The sequence below is a fragment of the Leuciscus leuciscus genome (assembly GCF_965113295.1).
Source record: "Leuciscus leuciscus genome assembly, chromosome: 1".
Taxonomy (NCBI): domain Eukaryota; kingdom Metazoa; phylum Chordata; class Actinopteri; order Cypriniformes; family Leuciscidae; genus Leuciscus; species Leuciscus leuciscus.
This window is the reverse complement of record NC_138725.1, coordinates 60,090,259-60,115,512: the sequence shown is the minus strand read 5'-3', so window position 1 is coordinate 60,115,512 and position 25,254 is coordinate 60,090,259. Positions and strand designations below refer to the sequence as shown.

General features: G+C 38.7%; 1 protein-coding gene across 4 annotated transcripts in view; it reads right to left on the bottom strand.

Moving 5' to 3' along the window:
- Positions 1-25,254, bottom strand: part of tanc2a (tetratricopeptide repeat, ankyrin repeat and coiled-coil containing 2a) — a 152,867-nt gene that overhangs the window by 57,426 nt on the left and 70,187 nt on the right. The window contains exon 1 of one of the 4 annotated variants that reach the window (XM_082183715.1): positions 14,556-16,378. The exons of the other annotated variants lie outside the window; for them this stretch is intronic. The gene's annotated coding sequence lies outside the window, so the exon portion shown is untranslated. Of the gene's footprint in view, positions 1-14,555; positions 16,379-25,254 lie in introns of those variants that run through there. 4 annotated transcript variants of the gene reach the window in all.

Sequence of the window (25,254 nt, the reverse complement as noted above, 5' to 3'; positions counted from 1 at the left end):
AAATGATTTTTATCATAATTTTAAATAAAAATAACTTTTTAATTGTAAACTACTTTCTAAATTTTTATTTATAATTTATTTGTAAAATTATTTTATTTAAATAATTTAAAAAACAATATATATTAAAATTTGTATTCATTTATTTGGTTAATTCATAATATAACATTGTAAATGTAATTTTTATGTTTACACACACACACTCTCTCTCTCTCTCTCTCTCTCTCTCTCTCTCTCTCTCTATATATATATATATATATATATGAAAATATTTTATTTTATATAAATAAAAATGATTTGAAAAAAGATTTTAGTTACTTTATTGTTCAGTTCTCAATTCAGTGGAAGTGTGGGCACACACAGCACAAGTAGCATTTAGATTTTTTGATATTTCACATAAACTTACTCTTTATGAATAACAAATATAGCAATTTTTAAAATGGCTGATTAAACTGTTGTAAAATTAAATTAGGCCATGTAACTGTAAAGTGTTGCTAGTTTATGATTCATTAGAAGTGTAATCACATCAGCAGGCACCCGCTCTTATGAGTACCTCAGGGGTTCGTCTCACATCTCTCATGTTATTTCACTCACATAACGTACGATGCAAATACAGCGGTGGGATTGAGGGCTGCCAGAGGGGTGGATGCAGTGTCACCGTGACAAAACTCTGAGGAATACTGTGCCTTCGATAAGGAAAAGCGGCACAAGCGGAGGACACATCAGAAAAGCCGATTTACGGTGCCGCCCGCTCCCTTGAGGAGATGAAAGAATGCTTAGTGGGAGCGAGGTGAAGAGGAGGAACAGGCTTAAAGGTGTGTGAGTGTGAGAGAGAGAGAGAGAGAGAGAGAGAGAGAGAGAGAGAGAGGGGGGGGGAGAGAGAGAGAGGTGGCACAAACCAGATCGGTCAACCCAAGTGCAGGAGCTTAAATTCATCCCTCACTGAAGGTTTGAGAGGGTTCGATGGCAGGGGGTGGAGAAGGACCGGCTTACTGTTAAGAAGAGTGGAAGGAGAGCAGGTGTATTATAAATTCAGTCTCACATATCCTTTGCGTCCAACCAGTATGCAGCAAATTAAACCGCTTTAAAAGAATGATAATGTTTTATGAAGGCTCTTAACATCTTGTTTTGGTGAAAATCTAAGGTCGCATCACAAGTTTATAAAAACTGGGACGTGAAACTGAGCCTTGCCTTGTCGTAGGTGTAACAGTGATTATTATTTGTAGGTCATACACCCTATTGAGAGACACTTAAAATAAAATAATCTGTTATAATTGACTTGTGAATTTTAAAAAGAATGGAAGTTTTACCAACACAAATTGCATTATTAATAAAATAAATAATAAATCAAATAAATAGCCACATCTAAAACAGTTAATTTTTAAAATGCAATGAAATGTAACAAATCCCTAAAAACGAATGACTCACTTTTTAAAATGCCATTTAAGTGTAACAATAAAACGTTTACATTTTAAATGCAAAAAAAAAAAAAAGCCATATTCGTAAAATTCAAAACTTTATTGGCTGCTGCCATGTGCAATGGCATTTTGTAACTTGAAAGGAAAAATGAAAAAGAAAAGCACCGAAATGGATGCCAAAAAACTAATTGTAACTGCTAATTAAAGCTGCAAGCAGCGATGAAAGGGCCCTTGCACAGGTGTCACCGCTATCCTGTGGCTTTAGGAAGTCAGAGCACGGCGGGCAATATGCATGCAAGTAGGAAAATATAGGAGGACTACCTCAAAGTAATTTGTCAGACTTCCTGATGCCAGCTGGTGGCACTATGACAAACTACAATTTTGCATGTAGCAAAATAGACAATTTCTTCAGGCCAGGACTCTTATCAAACATGTGAAGTTTGGGGCAGATTATACATTGCATGTCTGAGTTACAGCAACTTCCTGTTTCATTGCATTAATAGCATGCATTAGCACTTAGCTAAGTGTTGCTAACATGTTTTAGAATGTTTCTAGCATGTTCAGCACTCAATTCAATTGCATATTTTAGTATGTTGCTAGTAATGCATCAGTGTTAAACAAGTCACTTCCTGTTGCCAGCAGGTGGCGCTATAACTATAACTGAATATGGACATGAACGTGTTCAGGACAAGACTCTTATCAAACGTGAAGTTTGGGACAGATTGGACATTGTTTGCCTGAGTTCCAGCAACGTCCTATTAAATTGCAGTAATAGCATGCTTTAGCACTTAGCTAAGTGTTGCTAACGTGTCTTAGCATGTTTCTAGCATGTTGCATACTAAGTTTGGGGCAGATTGGACATTGCATGCCTCACACCATCAGTGCTCGGGCCCTAATAAAACACTTACATTTAACCACATTTTAAAAATGGATATAAATAAACGGTAAATATTGCCATTTCTGTATCAATTTGAAAATGTATCAACTTTTCGTTTTCTTTATTAACTTATGACTGATTGATTATTATAACAAATTTTTAAGTGGCACTTTTAGTCTTTCCCTTGCACTTATGCTGACACCTCAAGCAAAGACAGGCTTTAGAAGACAGCTGCCTATGAGGAAAGCAAGGCTGTCTTATGTAGCTTCTTGTCTGTCGGATTAAGCACTTTTACACTCGAAAAGGCTTTCGAGACATCTAGTTTAACCTTCTAGTTAAATTTGCAAACTGCAAATGGAAAGGTGACTCTGATGTACAGAAGTAAATCTGTCCTGCGTAAGTTTAACACCCTGAATCGTATACAGCTATAAAAATCCCTTATCAGAGAACACACGTTGAGAGGTAAATGAACAACACAGATTGGGAGCTAATCAACGCATACTTCAGATACTCTTGTACTTTATTACACGAGAATTTTTACAGCCTCTCGGCACACACACACATCCGTTACGAGCTGATATGAGCCCAGTGGGAGCCGTGAGTGTGATTCAGAGAGCTGCTCTCTAATTTATGTAGGCTGATAGCAGAACCTGCTCACCTAATCAAAACAGCCCACTAAATCTGAGCCCGGATCGGCCCAACGCCCTTGAGCCTGGAACAGAACCATCACTCGTCATCCAACCACACACTGACAGAGCCTGGAAATAATACCTGAGATGTATAGCGAGAGAACAGGATAATTTCCCACAAATCCCCACTGAGACCTTTGTTGTGCTGCGTGAAATGAATATCATCAGGAGATCCATTTCATGTCTTTAAGATCACACGTCATGTGGTTTGACAAGAGCGTGTGCCAAATGCGTCAAATCACAGACCCTGTTGTGTCGTACACTATGACCTTTCCTGGCATTTTAATCCGCTTGTTCAGAACAGTGGTGCTCATGTGGGTGACGCAGGTTTGAATCTGACTCGTGACATGTCCTGAATTACCCACAATCAATTCCTGTCATTTCACTAATCTACTTTCAGAAATAGGAGGAATCACTATTAGGATATAATTAGATTTCCAAACCAACATCAGAGTTAAGATTTTGAACACAGGACATCTGTGGTTTCATGTACTGATTTGGATGGGATTGGGATGGGCAGGATTATATATAAACTATTATTTTTATGTATATAATTAAGGGAAGGAATCGATTTGGGTGGGGTTAAAAATTACATCCAAAGTAAGTTCGGTGAAAAATGTATATACCTTCCTCATCATGTACATTAACGTTCATGAGTTTGGGGTCTGTAAGATTTTTTTAGAAGGATTCTTAGAAGGATTTCTGAAGGATCATGTGACAATGAAGACTGGAGTAATGATGCTGAAAATGTAACATTGCCATCACACAAATAAATTACATTTTAAAATGTATTAACATCGAAAACAGTTTTAAATGGTAATAATATTTCACAATATTAATGTTTTTACTGTATTTTTGATCGAATAAATGCAGTCTTGGTGAACAAAAAAAGACTACATTCATAAACATTATATAATTGCATCGACCCTAAACTTTTGAACGGTAATGTAGTCCCAAAAATAGTATAGCTATAGATAAAATATCACACACAAACTAACCCACAATCCCACAAAAGCATCTAATGTGAAATAGACACAACAAACAACTCCCATTATAACAGCACATAGTTTTGCCCCAAAACAGCATGCATCCCACCCCCAGGTCCTTCTCATTGGCATTGGACCAACAAGGTCATGGAATAATATGGCATTTCTCTCAACTAGCTAAAGAATTAGCCACCAATAGCTCTAAAAGGTTCTGTGACCTGAGAGCAAAGGTTTCAAGTGATCCAAACTGACACGCTCTATAGAAAGCAAGTTCCCGTGGCCACCTAGCAGCTGCTGCCGTACGCCCACACATAACCGTGGCTGACCGCTGTGTGTTGTGGTTTGATGGCAGTAAGCCATCGCTCCATATGGTGGCCCAGTTACACACCAACACTGGGGACGTACCGCATACTCCGAAACCTTCAGCACGTCCTCCAGATACTACCTTCATCCATTAGCTCAATTGTACACTTTTCTTCATTTGCTGTTCACCTCGTCACTTAGAGCTGAAGACACCACATACTGTACGACTTGGGAGAAATCTGTGAAGATCTGATTGAGACGTGTTTTGAAAGTTACAGCATATAAGAAATGAGCAATAAGTGTAAAAGATCGATGTGCATTAGCGTAGAGTGAGAGCCGAGCGACTATAAAACGCCAAGATTCAATATTATCTATTTCAAACACTCCTCACATGAGCGTTTCAGACATCTCACATCCTCTATGAATCAGACTTCTTACCCACTTTGATTCTCCTAATGAGTCTGCCATTTAGAGCAGACCTCACAAAAGCTTTTACCTGCGTTTTAGTGCTGTGTGCTAAGGCAAGCATCACTATTGCTCATACTTGGGGAGAGTAAACTACAGTGTGCAACTTGTTGTGCACCATTTGTGCAACAGACATGAATGATACCTTTTACTTGAGGAAATGTTTGGTATTACTTTTCTAAGCGACCAGACTTAAGCTACTGTTCAACCGTTCATTCAGCAAAGATGCATTAAAATGATAAAAAGTGACAGAAAAGACATCCATAAAAAAAAAAAAAAAAAAAAAATGCAGTTCTTTTGAAAGACCCATTCATGTTGAAAAAAGTATCACAGTTTCCACAAAAATATTAAAGCAGCACAACTGTTTTCAACATTGATAATAATCAGAAACGTTTCTTGAGCAGCAATTAGAATGATTTCTGAAGGATCCTGTGACACTGAAGACTGGAGTAATGATGCTGAAAATACAGCTTTAAAAATCACAGGAATAATTACATTTAAAATTCACTGATGAGCCAAAACATTATGGCCAGTCACAGGTGACAGGTCATTGATCATCTCCTAACAACCATTTGTTAAGGTCTGGGTAAATTAGATGGTAAGCAAACAATACGTTTTCGTAATCAACATGTTGGATGCAGGAGAAATGGGCAGGAATAAAGATCTTAAGCCACTTTGACAAAGGGCCAAAATTGTAACGGCAAGGTGACTGGGTCACAGAAGCTCTGAAACGGCAAGGCTTGTTGGTTGCTCCCGGTCAGCAGTGGTATGAAATTTCCAACAGTGGTCCGAGGAGGGACAAACCAAACTGGCAATAGTGTGTTGGGCACTCAAGACTCCTCAATGTGCAAGGGCAACGTTTACATGGGGAAGGGATGGCACCAGGATGCACTGTGGGACGACGGCAAGCCGGTGGAGGGAGTGTGATGCTGTAGGAAAACTAGATGTTCTGCTGGAAAACTCTGGGTCTGGCCATTCGAGTGGATGCCAATTCGACCTACCTGCACATACCCTGCATGACACTGGTGTTCCATGGTGGAAGTGTCCTCTTTCAGCAGGATAATGCACCCTGCAACACTGCACACATTGTTCAGGAATGTTTTGAGAAACAAGCGTTGCTCTGACCTCTAAATTCCTCAGATCTTAATCTAATTGAGCATCTGTGGAGTGTGCTGGACCAACAAGTTCAATTCACAGTGGCTCCACCTCGCAACCTACAGGACAGAAAGATCTGCTGCTTAAGTCTTTTGGTGCCAGATACCACGACACCACCAGGGTTTTCATAGAGTCTGGTCGGTGCCATTTTGGCAGCGTGCAGAGGACCAACAGCATATTAGGCGGGTGATCATAATGTTTTAGCTCATCTGTGTATATTAAAATAGAAACCAGTTATTTTCAATGGTAATAATAGTTCACAATATTACTATTTCTACTGTATTTTATCAAACAAATGCAGCCTTGGTGAGCATAGAAAGTAGCCACATAGCAACATCCTAGCAATCCAGTACTGCATACAGTAGCAACACAGTTGCATCACGGTGGTAACTTTTGCACAGGTCAAATACTATGATTTTCTTCAGAAAACATCTAGTTTTCACAAAACCCCTCAATAAATTTAGCAGGACGTCAGTTCATTGGCCAGCAAAAAGCTTTAAAACAAAATGTGGTTGTTAATAATGGTAACACTTTACAGTAAGGTTCCATTTATCAACTTTAGTTAATTACATTAGTTAACATGAACTTCAATAACACTTATACATCATTTATTCATCTTAAATGTTAATTTCAACATTTACGAATACATTTTTCAAATCCAAAGTTCTATATGATAACATTTGTTAAAGGAGAACTCTGTAACTCTAGCGAACTCTAGTCACTTCTTCGCTGATTTTCCCTTTTGTTGTCGCATGTTTTCCCCACGAGCTCCCCCTACAGCTGTGGGGGGGCGTATATTTCACAACACAGTCGTAAAAAACTCACTTGCGGCGGCCTCCTCCCCCTCTCTACCGCTGCTCATGTGCGTTTGTTTTGATCGGAGCAAGCCAACTGTATCGTGTGGAGCTATGTCTACCGAGGTGAGTAATCTGGTAATACATCATACATGCGTGTGTGTTTATGTCGAATTGCCGTAAAGCAATTTGTGTTTCGCGCTTGTTCTCGTTCTAGTTCTCGCTTCTCACGAGACTTCCAATTTCACTTTGCCGGGACGGCAGTGCGCAAGTTGCAAGGTTGGTTTTCCGCCTGGGAACGCTGGGGGGAGCGGGGAAAGTCACCAATATCACCAGAACAGGTTGTTTAACCATCCAAATGATTTCTAGACAGTTTTATTAAGTTAAAAAAGTTACCAAGTTCTCCTTTAATGTAAACTAACATGAATGAACTATTTCTTTTAAGTAACATTAATAAAGATTAATGCTAAATGATGTAAGAAATATATAGCTCAATTTAAGCTCATGCTAGCTAATGCATTAACTAATGTCAACAAAAGAGAAAGAATTACCATTATCATTTTATCCATTTTCGAAATGCTCCCTCCTTTCCTTGGACTTGTAACACGTTTTTTTTTTTTTTTTTTTTTTTGATAAAACATCAAATGGTTTTTACTGGAAAAAAAAATCTCCCCAGATTTGTACTATGCTTGACCAGACACACTTGCCTAGATTGGTTGATGTTCACTCAGCATTAAAAGGGAGCCTATTAGTGAGCATCAGTTCAGGCTTCCACAAAGGACTTGCAAATGTACTGCTAAAGTAAGTGTATGCACGTCTAGAAATGTGATCCTCGGGTGTAGTCGGCCACTGATGAATAATTTAGTCTTTTTTTTCTGGCCACACAGACTTTTGCAGAAAAGATATTGGAGCAGTCGGATATATCCCCTTCTTTTTCTGTTTTCACTCTCTCTTATTTCACTCGAGGCGGTCTACATCCAAACTGAGCCCTTATCTAGTGGTTAGTAGTCAGGCTCAGCTGCCCGTGGCACATCAAAGTCAACTCCACAAATCTGTAAAAACACCACCATCCAAGAAACAAACCTACCCTGTCCTGTTAGCAGAGCTAGACGATATAGCTAAAGAAAATTCATATTCTTCAGACAACATTCAATCACCCTCAGAGTGATTTTACTCAGTTAAAGGAACTCAAATAGCAATTTTAGCCAGTGAGATTCAAAATGTTTAAATGCAATAGTACAATACAATACTATAAAAAAAATACAATAAAAAACATTTTTTTTACATTTATTTAGGAATTACACACTAAGATAACAAATAATCATCAATATTTAACTACAGTAAAAATAAAAGGAGTATTCTTTGAAAATGTCACAAGGACACTTGAGCTAAACAACCTGTTGAATCAATTTTAAATCTATTCACTGAAATAGGCTGATTTATAAAAATGAATTGAAATGAAATGAAAATTATTAGTCTATTGACTAATAATAGACTATATTATAATAGTTGGGAATAATAGTTGGGAAGCTAAGAGTCAAATAAAAAATGTGCATTAAAATCATTGCAGTACTCACAGTGCTGCACACAAATGTGTTGTTAATATTAAATATACATCGCCTAACCCTTCCTGCCATGCATTTAAAAACAGTTTCTAAGATTTAAGTACAGTTGTGATCAGAATGAATGGCACCCCTGGTAAATAAATCTGCACTGTTTATCCTTTTGATCTTTCATTAAAAAAATGTGCAAAAATCTAACCTTTCATTGAAGTAAAAGAATTGAAAGTGGAGGGGAAAATCACATTATGAAATAAATGTTTTTCTCCAAAACACGTTGGCCACAATTATTGGCACCCCTATAATTTTTTACGAGTAACCTATCTCTGAAGTATATTCCCATTAATATTTACCTTTTTTTAGCAAACTAGGGTGACTAGGAACATGAAATTGTCTAGCTATGACTTCTTGTTTCACAGGAGTTTAAATATGAGGAAACACAAAGGCCAAATTCCCTTAATCATCCATCACAATGAGTAAAACCAAAGAATATAGTTCTGATGTGCATCAAAAGATTGTTGAGCATCACAAAATAGCAAGTGGCTGTAAGAAAATAGCTAAAGAAATGAAAATCCCCATTTTGACCATCAGGGCAATAATTAAGAAGTTATAATCAACTACAGATGTTACGAATCTGCCAGGAAGAGGACGTGTGTCTATTAGGGCTGGTCCGAATACCATTTTTTGAGCTTCGAAGCTTCGGTAGTAATGAACATCGGATATTCGAAGCTTCGGAGAGAGGGTGCTGAACATATTCTTCTCTCTAATAAAGGCAGTATTCTCTATGTGTCGGTATGTCCGTTTGCATTTTGATTATTTCGAGAACCGTTTATCCAATCGACTTCACTGGGAGTGCAGTGTCTCATTTGGTGCAATATAGATGGACATGCGAGACGCGACACATTCAGAATGAATAAACTTTTAATAAACTACAGAACAGCGCGAGCGGGAAGCGGCGCGCCGCACGCTCCGATAACGGACACTGCACTAGTGATATAGCACGCACACAGGTCTGTTAAATTAAGCAATACTTTTAAGGTAGTCTAATATTTTTCTGACTAACAAATTACTGACACAGTAGATTTAAATAAAGAAAAACGAAATTTAAATAAAGAAAAACGAAATTTAAATAAAGAATTTAATTTTGTATTTAAAATAAAGAAAAAAACGAAATTTAAATAAAGAAAAACGAAATTTAAATAAAGGAAAAAACGAAATTTAAATAAAGAAAAACGAAATTTAAATAAAGAAAAAACGAAATTAATTTAAATTAAAAACGAGATTAATTTAGATTGATAATAACGGGTAAAAAGGCTAATACATTTTGTTTCTATTATTCTATTTTCCACAATGTCAAAGCAACGCAGCTTAACTCAAAACACAAGCTCAGGCATGCACTTTGGTCCATACAAACTCCACTGTTCTGCGCTCTATCGAGAGAACACTCCCGTTGCTGGAACACTGGGGTCGGTTCTATTTCTAGCATGCACGCGTTTTCCGCGTGGCTCGAGCCGCGCCTGAGACGCGTGTCTCACGCAGGCAGTGTGCAAACTCCAACCTGTTAACATGGGAGCCGAAATAAAAACGGACACGCCACGCAGCCAGTGTGTCGCCGGCCTTATTCAAGCGCGAATGAGAACCGTTTCGCGGGGGATCCCAGGTGTGCCCCCCAAAAAAAAAAAAAAAAACGAATATTCGAATGTCAAATTTTCAAATCGAATACCCACCCACCGAACGAATATTCGAATATTCGGGTCCAGCCCTAGTGTCTATATTGTATTAATGCACGGTGAGGGAAAGTTTTAATGGCCAAAGACCAAAGATCCAACGATCACAGATGGAGAATTGCAGAGATTAGAGAGAAGTCTTAGGGTCAGAAGCCTACCAAAACAAATTTAAATAATAATAATAATTTAAACAACCCCAACATCCCCACATGTTGTTTGGGAGGCTTTCTAGAAAAATCCTCCTCGCTCGTCCCAAAACAAACTCCAGCAAATTCAGTTGTCAGACACGACTGGATCTTCAAACGGCACAGGGTTCTGTGGTCAGACGAAATAAAATAAAAAAGAGCCTTTTGGCAGCAAACATGCTAGATGGGTTTGGTGCACACAAGGATAAAAAGTACCCCATGTGTACAATTTAATATACCGCTGGATCTTTAATGTTGTGGGCCTATATTTCTGCTGGAGGTCCTGGACATCTTGTTCAGATACATGGCATTGTGGATTCTATCAAATATCAACAGATAAAAAAAAAAAATCTAAACCTGACGGCTTCTGCTAGAAATCTTATAATGGGCCGTGGTTGGATTTTCCATCAGGACAACGATCCAAAACAAGCATCAAAATCAACACAAAAATGTGTTACGGAGCACAAAATGAAGCTTCTGCCATGACTGTCCCAGTTCCCTGACCTGATGACTGGGGTGAACTGAAGAGAAGCGCCAACATGGATCTGGGAATCTGAAGGATCTGGAGCGATTCATTACGGAGGAATGGTCTCTGATATCTTGTCAGGTGTTCTCCAAACTCATCAGGCATTATAGGAGAAGACTCAGAGCTGTTATCTTGGCAAAAGGAGATTGCAAAAGGTATTTAATAAAAGGGTACCAATAATTGTGGCCAACGTATTTTGGAGAATTATTTCACAATGTGATTTCCCCCCCACTTTCAATTATTTTACTTCAATGAAAGGTTTGATTTTTGCAAATATTTTGAATGAAAGATCAAAAGGATAAACAATGCAGATTTATTTTTTACAGCTATTTTTGTTAATATTTACCAGGGGTGCCATTCATTCTGACCACAACTGTATATTCAAAGTAAGATGCCACACCTATAAAGGCAACTAAAGGCAGCATGAAAGCAAGGAAGCATGTACAGTAATATCATACTAAAGCACTGCATATGGCACTGCATATACAGGATCTAACTATATAATGTCACTCTAATATGACAAATAGCTCTAAAGATGCCAAACAATGAACTACTTAAATACAGTATAGAAGCTAGTGGCGGTTTCATAACACTGTTATATTACAATGCAAAGAGCCCTTTAGAGCTCTCATAGAATTTTATGGATGATCTAACTGTAAGACTCAAGTCTGTCTGATCTGACTAGCAACAGCCGTGGCGTGATAAATCCTGTATATACGCTTTGTCAGCACAACCTAGCTTAACCTAGCCCTGTGAGACACTGTGGAAAGAGAGGCAGAGAGAAAGAAAAAGAGAGTGAAAGCATGTAGGCACCACATAATCCTACGCACTTAACCCATCTTCAACTTATCTCAGTGGGAAAACTGATTTGTGGTGAGGCAGAAAATTTGTACCAGTGTATCTTTAGGCCCGAACTGCTAAAATTTGCTTTAATACAGGAGAATTCTAATTCTCCGGTCTCATTTTCATTTAGCTCTCAAAAACATTTAATTGACAAGCCGAATCCTCCAAACAGTTACGCCACTTTAAAACCTGCTTCTTACTCTCTAACCATCTGTGATCCAGTTTAACCAGGCACTAAACAGTAAGTATTTAAATAACTACTCGTCTTGCACACTGTCGTTCGCTTACTATATGGTAGGAAGTATGTAGTGACTAAAGGCTCCGATATACTCACGGGAAAGTTCTTTTTTGTTCTTCACTTTGGGGTAAAACAAAGTTAGAAATACGTGAGCAACGATATACTGTTAGCGGACATCTGACGCCTCCAACACTGCTGAGAGTGACGTGTGGATGAAAATGTAAATATGTGCTGCACGCTTTCCTCTCAATAACAAAAATACACAACAAAATTGAGAAAACCTATTAAATCTTTACCACGTTTTCACTCGCAGACGTCTGACCTCAATGAACTGAACAGGAGAAATGAACCGGAAAAGATTTCCACGCGAAAGAAGGTGGAGCCTCCGCGCACACCTGCCTATTATGTAATTGCCACAGACCAATGGTAGTACAAAGGTGTTTACCAGCCGAAGCAAACTTTTCCAGAAAGTTTGCTTTGGCAAGCTGTTTCGAACAAAAAAACCCTCTGATTTTGTTTGAAATTACATCACGAGTTCGTTCTTCGATTTCGCTTGAAGTATATCGGACCTTAACATCTTTCTACTGAAAAGTGGGTAACATTTTAGTTTAGGGTCCAATTCTCACTAGTAACTAGTTGCTTATTAGCATGCATATTACTAGGATATTGCCTATATATTAGTACTTATAAAGAAAATATTAATGCCTTATTCTGTATGACCATATTCTACATCCCTTAATCCTACCCAATTCCTATACCAATACCTAAACTTAGCTACCTTACAAACGATTTATAAGCAATAATAAGGAGTTAACTGAAGCAAAAATCATAGTTAATAATGAAAATTTAACCCTAATCTAAAGTGTGACCATCAGATCATGCGCTGTTACCCGCAGCAATGCAGAACAGTCTCCAAAGTATTCTGGATCAATGTGGTCTGCTGTATCCTCCACAGCACTCAGAAAAGACTATGAAAGATTGGGAATTGTGCTGTGAAATTACGTTTTAATACAGATTCAAAGGGCCAGATGTACGTACATTTGCGAACGCAGCCTTAATAGCGCCATGGCCAAGACGCAGAAAGCGCTTGATGTGAAACCGCAGTGTGTGTGTTATGTACCAAACCTGCAGTTCCTCAGCGCCTGTCTCCACCCACTATCCGATTGTTAAGTCTGACGTCACGCGTGACGTTTAGCCTTTTCCGGGTCCAAGCGCTCCTCTCGTCCAGAAATAACAATGGTGGAACCTGTAAATTTATTTACGATCACGTCCTTCTTAGTGAGGCACCCTTGGCGGTCAAAAAGGGTTTAAATTCCTTTAACACCAACAGAGTGGTTAGTGTAGCTCATCACTCAGGTGGCATAATTAAGGGTAGAGTCCAGGCATCAATGAAAAAGAAGATTTACGAGGTTGAAGTGAGTTAGCTCGGGACACGGGACACAGCACTGCGGCATTGTAAAAACACTAAATAACAACCAAAACACTAGCGAAAGCGGTCGGTAGGTAGAGAGGACCTGGACTTTGGACCCGGAAAGAGTATTATCGGAGAGTGGTTACGTCACGACTTAACAACCGAATACCGTAAATTGCGGGTATTTAAACGCGCAATTGAATGGGCCTCCTCTTCTCTTTCCATCATGGATCAGCCACCAAGTCAGGCAAAACAGCGAAAACAAAAATTTAGCGATAACGAGGTTGATCTGCTTGTTCATGAGGTAACAGCAAATTTAAACATCATACAAGGCCGGAATTCCACACCCACACAAAATAATGCCATCTGGACCGAAATCACACACACACACACACACAAAAAAAACAATGCAATATCCTCGACACGCAGACAGGTGGAAGAGGTCAAAAAGAGGTGGCAGGACCTCAAACGCCGTACCAAAGAAAAAGTTGCATTTAACAGGGCACAGGCCAGGAAACCCACTTCCTAAGTTACACCGGCTTTTAAGAGGCAGAGAATTTTCAGAGCAAAATAGAGGCGCGCTTTCACCGGCTTTTTCTGTACATAACGCGGAATACATAATTAGGCGCAGTTTACGCTTCCCCTCCCATCTCTTTATGTGACACTCCCACTTTCCCCTTGACCATCCCATGAATGCATATGCATGACACGAAAAGCGCATTTTGCCATTTTCAGTTCCCGCGACAGGCAGTCTGCGCTTTCATCTCGGTGCGTCCCGTTCGTACATACCTTGCCATGGTTTTCTGTGCACTTTGCGAAACAAATACACCTGAAGTGGGCGCAAAAGCGTTAGTACATCTGGCCCAAAGTGTTCTGTGCTATCCCAATCACAAAGTCCTAGCTTACGTCCCACGCTTTGAAACATCCACCACACCACCAAACTGTACTTCCCAAAATGCCCTGGAGGACACAGAAGAGTGCTTCAACCCAGTACAGAATGGATTTGCACATCCCTCACCCACAAAGGAACAGACGAGGCACTAGAGACGTCTTTCAAACGCACAGAGAAATGCAGATTACTGATCCAGGCACATACACGCGCGCACACACACACACACACTGAGTTCCTCTCGCATCGCTGAGTGGGCGAGGAATACTGATAGGGAGGGGTCATGTAGGTGACTATGTGATTGTTGGTGTGTCTGTTTGCCCACAGTAGTGTAGGTGTTAAAATTTCAGTGATCAAGTGACTGAATGTGTGAGTGTATGCGTGTCAGATTTGGCTTTGATTTCCCAGCAGTATTCTCATTTCTACAGTTATAAAATTCATTAAGCTAATCTGGTGATCAATTAACAAAGATTGCCACAGAAATCATACTCACACGTCACGGAAGCCACAAAGGTGAAAAAGTCGAATACATCAGTGAGACCCGAATCATCACTCTCGTGACATGACAGATGGGGCACGTTGTCACCAGCGTTTCTGCTACCCTTCGCTTTAATGAAAGACCCGAGACGGAATGAAGTCAAGTCCTACAGGCTCCTCAAAGTTGTCAAAATCTTGTCTTGAATTTGAATCCGTTGGGGTACTTCCTTTGAGCTTATCAGAGGTCTGTTGCTAAAGATCTATCCCGGACGAGACCCCAAAATCTGTCAGCATGACCCAAAAACCTCAGGACCTTGTAGCTCACCTCTGTCGGTTCAAAGAATCCACATCCCAACACAGTCAAATCAAGATGCATGGTAAATAACTGAAGATATTGGAGTCCAGGTTAATGAAAAAGAAAAAAGAAAATGAAACAAATGAGAAAAATGCTTAGACGAGTGATGTGGAGAAGAGAGAGAGTTATCTGCAGTCTTGAGGGCGACTGCCAGGTACCGGCGCATGCGCCAAGATCATACATCCCCCCCGACACACACACACACACACAAATGTTCACTCATCAGCGAGGCGGACAGACGCACCCTCCTCCTCCTCTTCTCTCTTTTTCTCCCACTCGATAGCAGCTATTCAGCTGTATCTCTCAAACTTTTTTTCTCTGTTCAGATTCTCTTAACCTCTCTCTTGTGTGTTCTGCCTGTTGTGTTGAAAAGAGTATCTACACTTTTTTACACATTCTTGTCCAGAACACAATGGCTTTGTTTATATAGACAGCAAAATTCGGATTTTTTGGAACATCTGAATCAAATCTGTTAATCGGTCTTGTTCAGAGTTATATACATACAGTATATACATATAATATAATATAATGATTGTTATTACATTACACACTTCTAACAGCTGTGAAAAGTCCATTGTGTGTTTAAACTTGAGGTGGATTATAAAACATCTTTACCAGAATTCAAAAGGCCAGAGAATAGATTCAGCTGAAACTGCTGAGGTATTTATTCCTTCTAACGTTCAAGTTCCTCTGAGTGGACAGAAGTGTTGCAGTCACTGCACCACTGATAAGGACAAAGTGCTTAACTACAGTGTGTGTACAGCATGTCTGTGTATGAGTGCATACTTAGCTATACTTTGAGCTGGAGCTTATACATTTGTCCGCAGAAGTGAGCTGAATCTGACAAAACCATAAACACTTCCTAATCAAACACACCTGATTCAATTTATAAGCTGGTAAAGACACCAGTGCGGATTTCCTACATTAGTTCACAAAAAATAGTTCACTTGAGGGAGCGAATGTAGCCACGTTGAGTGATTGTAGCCAGTGGTTAAGATAATGGATTGATGGATGATTCAGGTGCGAGCACCACCATCTGGTCAGACGCGGGAATTCATTCGACACGTGACTTTCACAGTGGATTATGGGAATTTTCTAGCCGTTGAGCATACATCGTTGTACACTCGTTACTGCGGTGCATTGTGGGATTGAATGAGTGCACTCGATAGCGCTCGATAACGTCCAAACAAAAAGTGCCCTATATAATGGTATTTTTTCAGACACAGCTCAAGAACTGAAATGGATGGGTCAAGATAAGGGAGACATCCAAACGGTCAATTGTTGGTATGCCTTCAGGAACAAGGTTTGGAAGCACTGGGTAAGTCTATAGTATTCATAATTACCTGCATAAAAACAATACAAGTTAATGGCATGTCCCCATTTAGATATCTACATAAGTTAATGCATGCGTGCGTGAGTGAGTGAGTGGGAGGGAAAACATTATACCTCCTAATCAGACTGTCAACAAACTACATGACCAAGAGTATACACACCCCTTCTAATTATCAGGTTTAGGTATGGTATGGTATGGTATAGTATAGTAATTTTAGTAAAACATTCATACCCACACACACACACACACACGAATGTATAGCTAGCAAACATGTACATACACGTGCATTGACAAGACACTACAATCATTCAAATATGCACAATGGTTTTAATGTGAAAGCTGTCTGTCCTGTAATTTAAAGATTTAAGTATATATAGATCCAACAAAGAGTCAATGGACTTGAAAATACATACTGAAATGATTTTATAATGAAAGTTGATGCAACTGAAACAAATGCCGCCATTGCATATTTAGCTTGATTTGTGGCTCTGGCTCTATGATCTCTGGCTCTATGTAGCAATCTCCCGCCCAAACATGTGCGCCTAATTCAAGGGTGTAAAATAGAGCATGAGATAAGAATGTCAAAGAGGCCCATCACCCCCAAAGAACTGGATACATTTCTTTTTGTTTTTTCAATACCTCCCTTCCTTGAAATCAAGAACAATCTTATCTGTGGGAGACTCCCTAAAATAAAGATGTACACTACCATGAGAACAGGTTCTTCTGGAAGGACTGGAGTCATTGAAGGATGAGGAGCCCTCCATGACCCTCCAGCAAAGTCCAGATGATATTGATGGACCTCTTTATGAGAGGACCAGCAAACGGGTAGCCAAAGTATAGCCAAATCTGGCAGTGCAGGGACATTCCTGAAGGTCCATTCTGGACTATTCCAGTAGGGCCATGTGCTTCATGTATCTGCCAGAATATAACAATGAAATGGGATTATTAGGAGACCATTAAAAGTGAATTAAGTGCTGTTAGTCTGTTGCCTACCGAACTGGAAGTATACTGAAGAGATCACGATCACATCTACCCACGAACCGCTTTGTTCCTTTCAAATCCCAACAATCCAAAACACAATACATGAAGACACGCCAGATTCATAATGTGGGATTTTCTCTAAAATCCTCTTTGAAGCACCAGTCCAGGGATATGAAGGTAATAGGCTGGTCTTGAGGGTAATAGAGTTTAAAGGGCTGTTCACAATGAATACAATAACAATATCCAGAACTATAACTATAAAGTTGAATATGAGAAAAGAGAAAGTCCACACCAACATGGTCCACATAACAATATCGACACAGATGAAATACATTGTTTGTATTTCTTTCAGAATAATTTTTTTCAAGCTAAATGGACAATAAAAACATTGACCAATTAGAAGCATGTAAAAGCGAGAAGAGACATAACTGCAGCGTGTGCTTATAAAAAACTAAACATATGTTGATGTAGGTGCTAATATAGTTGTCGTTCTTGGTATGAATAGGGCTTAACACTTGAGAACCACAAATTTCAATGTTCTAATTAGGGATGCACCGATCCGATACTCAGTATCGGCTCCGATACAGCCATTTTTGCCGGATCGGGTATCGGTTAGACGAGGCCGATCCAAATCCGATATTGTGCGTAACGTTATATTCTGTGTTATTTTTAAGCCCCACAAAAGGCACACAAACATTATAAAGCACCATAAGTTTTCGTGCACAATATTAAAAGTGTTCTGAAGCCATTATATAGTATAATGTGAGATAGAAATTAATATTTAAGTAATTAAATTCAAGATCACTTAAACGTTTCCCTCAGCTGCGGCTGTCAATCATTCTTCATTCAGCATTCAAACAGCGCGTCGCGTTCGACAGTTAACACGTTGAAACTCTCTCCAAGATGATTCAATGTTACTATTATTATACTTGATCTGCAGATAAAGGTCAATGGTTTCGCATAAAACAACTTTATCTTACTGGACTTTATTGCTGTACCTTAATCATGTTACTTTCTACCGGGTGTCTGTTAGATCACAACACTGGAGTAAAGTCAGAGCACTATTTGTTCTTCACGCAACATTTAGTGAAGTTACTATTCATATTTATAACATTTATAACTATTCATATTTATTTTTTAACATAACTAAAAAGTTACTATTTTTGTAACTGAAATTTAAAACTGTTAAAAGGAGACTATTGCATAGATACTGTATAATACACTGCACATCAATATGTCTTTTCTTTGTGCTTTAAACTTTTCAATGCGGACTCGACGTGCTGCGCGCTGTGACTCATGTTGCTTCAAGCGCATCATTCTGCACTTGGGATGCGCATAAGCGCTTTGTGCCACACTGTATTGGAGCCTTTCATATCATAATACAGTGACACAATGAAAGATTATTAATAGCCGTTCTTGTTCTGTCCTATCTATCATACTGTATGTTGCTACCTCATTAAACAGCTTTGCTATACATTTAAAAAATGTCTCAATTTTATAGTAGGCTATATACTGTATCAAATTATTGATATTTTTTATTTTTATTATCTTGTTTTTCATTAATGTATTTTACAATAATACAAAGAGCAATGTGTAAAGTTTTACCAGATTTAGTGTTACACTTATTGTCTCTTATTTGTTCCCCACTAAACATTTTTTTCACAAAATGTTCAGATTTGATACAATTATTGTGCACTCTTGATTTTAGACAAAATTTTACTGCTGAATTATCCACTAATCTAGTTTATAACAGCATTTATGTCAGATTATGATCATATATTTTTTGTTGTTGTTTTTCTTTATAATGAAGTTGTCTGTATGAAGTAGATTGTTTTTAACACACAAAATAGTGATTATCAATTCAACACAGAGTTATTGAAATTCTACAAAAAAAAAAAAAAAAACCCTGCGCTGGTATCGGGTCGGTATCGGTCGATACTCAGATTTTTGGTATCGGATCGGATCGATTCTGAAAAAATGGTATCGGTGCATCCCTTGTTCTAATTTCAAACAAACTGCTTTATTCAATACTGTTCTTTCGGGAAGATGATTGGTCCTACAAGTCCTCCACATTAATAGACCCCATCTGGCACGCAGTTCACCGTGGGTTGGGCAGAAGGCCAGTTTCTGTCAGCAAGAAAGGACCGTGACATTGGTGTAGAGGTGCAGAGCTGAAGCAAGGTGGTAGAAATAAATTATGAGAGGGAATTTGACCAAAACAAAGGGGCTATGGGATATTTTTACATTATTAGCCCATAGAGAAGACTCTGAAGTCTTCTGAAGAACTTTAAAATCCAACAGCTGCAAAAAGTCAACAGCTTTGGGGGCTCCATTCTCCAAAGTATGTAAACTGGTTTGCTAAACCTGACTGGATTTTTTAAACCAGCCTGGTGAAAAGCCTGCAAATACAAGACAGAGTTGGGCTTCATCCACCAGGCTTTGAGACAATCTAAGATAATGTGTTTCCATCAATAAAGTAATAGGGGCTTTCGCAGCAGAGGAACCTTTTCATAGGTTCCTAGAACTATTGGCGAAAGTACCCATTTGTCGGCGTGTTCGCACCGCAGGAACTAGGAACGATTTTAATTCTAAGAACTCCTTTGGAGGAACTAATTTAACTAATTTAAACCAACTCTATAGGAACTATCCGTGACGTTAGTGTTCGCGGATTGGCCGAACGCATGCGAAACACCAACAACTGCCATTTTTAAAAAAGCTATGCAAACACAAGAGATTATAGCCTATTCGGTTGTTAAGTCGTGACGTAACCACTCTCCGATAATACTCTTTCCGGGTCCAAAGTCCAGGTCCTCTCTACCTACCTACCGCTTTCGCTAGTGTTTTGGTTATTATTGAGTGTTTTTACAATGCCGCAGTGCTGTGTCCCGTAGCCCGAGCTAACTCACTTCAACCTCGTAAATCTTCTTTTTCATTGATGCCTGGACTCTACCCTTAATTATGCCACCTTAGTGATGAGCTACACTAACCACTCTGTTGGTGTTAAAGGAATTTAAACCCTTTTTGACCGCCAAAGGTGCCGCACTAAGAAGGACGTGATCGTAAATAAATTTACAGGTTCCACCATTGTTATTTCTGGACGAGAGGAGCGCTTGGACCCGGAAAAGGCTAAACGTCACGCGTGACGTCAGACTTAACAATCGGATATATTTACTCCAGAAACTAACTATACGAACATGGAAAACTGTGATAGATGGGCCTATACCCTCTACGCTAAGGAGAAAATCCAACGCAACTTTGAGGGTCAAAGAAAATGTATTTCTGCTCAGCTAGCAACACTGGACATCAACCACACGGCATACGCTTATAACTTTTCATATACTGTCTACTTTCTATGTATAACAGTTCTATCTAATAACGTATTAGACAGGACTGTTAGATAGACCGTAAACTAATGAACACGAAGAATGTGAGCGCTGTTTGCTGCTCAGGCTCTGGCGTTCTCAACGCTCTCAGGTCAGCCGGGGCATCAAAATAAAAGTCAAAACAACGAGCGCGGCTTACGTCACTTCAGAGTTCCTACTGGTGGTGCGAATGCAACCAGAAAACGTTCCTAGGGGAACCATTAGTTCTCGGGGAACCACCCTGGTGGCTAGTTCCTAGAACTAAGTTCCTAGAACTATCCGGTGCGAAAGCCCCTAATGTCCCAACCAGGGTTGTGCAAAATGCTGCATTGAAAAAATGTATTTTAAATTTAAGTGGCCACACCCCACATCAGGAATTTGAATTATAATTTGAATTACAAGAGGAATTTAATTAATTGCAATTCAATCTATCTATATCCATCCAAACGCCCATCCATAATTTTTAAAAAATTGACTTTTTCAAACCAACAATTAACGTTTGTCTCGCCAAACATTGCTGTTCTAGTTAAAAAAAAAAGAGAACAGTTATGTAAATTTCTTTACATTTCAATTAATTTATATTCCAACTATATTACCTTAAATTCAATTTCTACATTCTGTCTGCTACTTAAGTTAATTGTAATTTAAAATGCATTCTCAATTCAGTTTTGAATTCCACACAATCCTAGTCTAAAGTTGGCTCAAACCAACTTATATATTATAATATATTTTAAATAGCAGGCAGGCTAAGGAAACAATGTGCTGCGTTACCCTAAATAATGTCTTCCATAGCTTACATTGGTTTTTGGCATCAATCCTGAACCAAATTTGTCCAATTAAAATGAATAGATATCACTTTCACCATACATTATCCAAATATTCCAATATCAGCATTCATCAAGCATGTATAGAGTTCTCTCTATATAAATAATTACACTAATCAAATCAACCACAACCATGTCTGGCAAAATCTGCCAGCAAAATGACATGCCAGAGGCAAAATATTGCCTGCGGTTCTTTTACAGGATTGCATCATATTCAAACCACACAGGGCTCATGGGTCAGAGCTGCTGGCAGCTGTTTGAGACTGTTAGGATTCTGCTCACGATGTTCGAGGGGTCTAGAGGCTAACCATCAATCGCCCTGCGACATGTGTTTTTTCTCCAATGTGGAGCTCAGTTCCTCTGCTGTGCTCTGTAAGTTGCTGGCTGTGCAGATCTAATTTATGGCAAATATATTCAGCCGAGAGAGCTGCATTTGCATCTAGCTGAATACTAACAGAAAAAAAGAAGGCAGAAAGGAATGAAAAAAATGACACCAGTGACTTCATAGGCACTTCACATATGTAGCACTGCAGGATACGAAGAGACATGCCGAGTGAAGAGAGTTATTACTGTATGACAAAACCTTGTGGAAATCCTCCAGTCTAAAGACGAGATCAAAGACGAATACAAAAATACAGTTGTCATACAAAACAGACACATCTTCTGCATTAATTGAGAATTGGTGTTTAGGCACGTAATGAATTTAAAGGGAACAACTGGGCTTGGATCCAAATCCCAAGTCTACGGCACCCGGTTCATTTCTTTGCGGTATTCGCATACGAGAATTGCACTTTTCAGCTGCCACTCAGGTGTGAGGTACTGTACGTATTACTATGATAAGCACAAGAGCCTCAACAGGTGTTTTTTAATGGTTCGACTTAACTGTAAAACATTTGAGGATTTAATATAAAGGGAAAATAATATAATAACTTCAAGAACAAAATCAAACAACCAAAAGCTTATTTTCAAAATGCAAAGGCAAATTCCCCAAAAAGAAAAAAAATTATATTGCATGATTATTGTACATACAGTAAATCCATCAACTCAAATCACTTGCTTAAAATTACACATTTATTTAACTTCTCAAACTTGAATAACTTTTTTTTTCCTGTGGAACACAATGGCTCTTTTCTGTACAACAAAAATGCATGGAGATCCAGCTCATTTTAACAGAGCAAAAAAACAACAACTAGGTTGTGATCCACTTGCACCCCTAACAGCAAAAATATAATATATATAATATATAAAAATATAATGTATAAAATAAGTGAATAACTCCTTTGATTACAACAAAGTAGTAAAATATACCTGGGTCCTGGTTCAAATGGTTCTATGAATTGTTTTAGTGAATCAGTTCACTGAAAACCATTTGAATGAACAGTTCAACTAAATGAATCGCAGTAATTGTATTCAAACACAAAGTTCAGTGTAGTGTTACCAATAATATTTATAACAAAGTGAGTTTTTCTTTTGTCCGAATGTCTTGATTCTTGATGACCATCAAATTGATTCTATATCTTCCATAATGCTGCTTACTCTCATTTAACTAGTATATATTAACAAATATAATTTGCTTAATGAGGCCCTCAATGCAGCCTCTATATAGTTTCTAATTCTACATATTACGGTCAGTTTTTTTTCTTCTCAATGGGGCCATTCAAATGACTTTACATTTATCTAAACCTGTGACAGTAATGACACCCTAAACTACACTGGAGTAAAACTAAATAGGCCCCTTCAAGAGCTGGAATCCCTGAAGAGAAAATGACTCGAGACGTCAGCAAAGTAGCATGAATTTCAACCACAGTCTGAGGACACGGACTAAAGACAGGAGGTCTTTCTGGGAAGTGTGAGGTCCCTTTGATTCACATCTCACTGAGATGAATGGCTGATCTGTTGGGTGAGTCAGACTTGCCACTTGTTTGACTAAACCTTTATGGGAGATTCAGACAGACCTGGGGTATGAGGGGAAGTCAAGCATGTGTATGTTTGAGTGGATGTACATGTTGTGTGTGTGTGGTAAACAAAAGTTTGCAGCCGTGGACGTCCTTGCAGTCGCAGAGCCACACTTCAGTGAAAACCGAATGGCAAACACAGCACACAGGAAAGCATACACCCTCCTCATCCATCACACACAGCACAACTGTTTTGCTCACCTCTGACACAACCCTGAAACTTCTCTACAACTGCAGTCTCCCTCTGGCATATCAGAGCTCTTAGGCCCATTTCACACAACACGCACAAGTAGCATGCAAGTGAAGCGGCAGTGTTTCTGCAACAGCAGGTTCTCATGATTTCACACTGACAGGGTTTCTTCTGTGTAACAGACGTGATTTCTGGGTTACTACGTTGAGTGTGGATTTTGTCCTTACATTATAACAAGGGGCTGGCCATTGACAACTATTAAGAACTTGATCGTTGTGAAATTGAATTTACATAAGGAGAAAGAATCACATTTATATCCACATGGTAATAAATCTACATAGAATGACTCCCAAACCCAGAGTAAAGATAAACGGCTGAAAAAAGTATTTTAAGTTTTATTTCCCAGTTAAAATATCTTTCAAACAAGATATATTTGCTTGAGCAGCAACACTGCATAAGATATTAAGACCTGCTTTAAGAGAATGTACACTACTGTTCAAAAAAGTCGCTTATGCTCAGCAAGGCTGCATTTATTTCATAAAAAATCAAATATATTGTGAAATATTATTACAAATTAAAATAACTATTGTAATATTGTTTAATGCAATTTATTCCTGTGATGTCAAAGCTTAATTTTCAGCATCATTACTCCAGTCTTCAGTGTCACAAGATCCTTCAGAAATCCTTCTAATATGATGATTTGCTGCACAAGAAACATTTGTCGTCATTATCACAGATAAAAACTGTTGTTCTGCTTAATATATTTGTGGCAACCAGGATGATTCAGGATTATTTGAGGAATCGAAAGTTCAAAAGAATAGCATTTATTTGATATTTTCTAAAAGTCTTCACAGTCATTTTCAAATCAATTCAATGCATCCTTTCTGGAAAAATTCCAATGCAGTATATAACAAAATAGTTATATTCAAAATACAGCACCGCAGTGCTTACTTCACAAGTGTGAATGCTGTAACCTGTTAATATGAGCGTTCTCAGGTGCGAAACATGCCTTAAGCAGAGGAGAAAAAGATGTAGATAGTAAACAGACAGCAAAAGGGGGGTTGTATGATACACACATTCTTTTCAAACTCTGCTAAACCATTCACCATTTCAATTTCATCTGGCTCGGTTCAACTGTGGAATCCTCATTTCACTCCAACAGTAGCTTCTGACTATTGTAATCTCCTCAACACAAGGCTGAAATCTCTCTGAGAGCTAAACACACACATATTCCCATACTCAAAAATGCTAGATAGAGCGTGAACAGAATGGGATCCCGAGGCATGTTGTTAGCGCACAGCCTTGACATTGTTAGTTAGCCTGTAGCTTGCTAGATTCTCCCCAAGCTATTCTATAAAAAAAAAGTTTTGTTTGTAGTAGATTCTAAATTATATGTTTTCAATTCATGAGAACCAGACAGTGTAGATGAGAGTGGGGTAAGCTGTGCCACTTTTTCTAGGGTTGTCTACAGTGTAAAACAAACTTTACAGGGAAAAAGTGGTGCATTGACGCATTTTGATCAACGTTATTGGTTAACTTGGTCATGCTGAGGAGAATTAATCGGGGAATATGTGAATAATTGGGAAATAGGTTTCAAATAAAAATATACTATGAATATAAACAAATGAAACATTTATGTTTAGATTTTATTTTGCTGCACACTATTCACTTTTTTATATATCAGCCAAAAAGGGTTTCATACTGAATACTTGAAC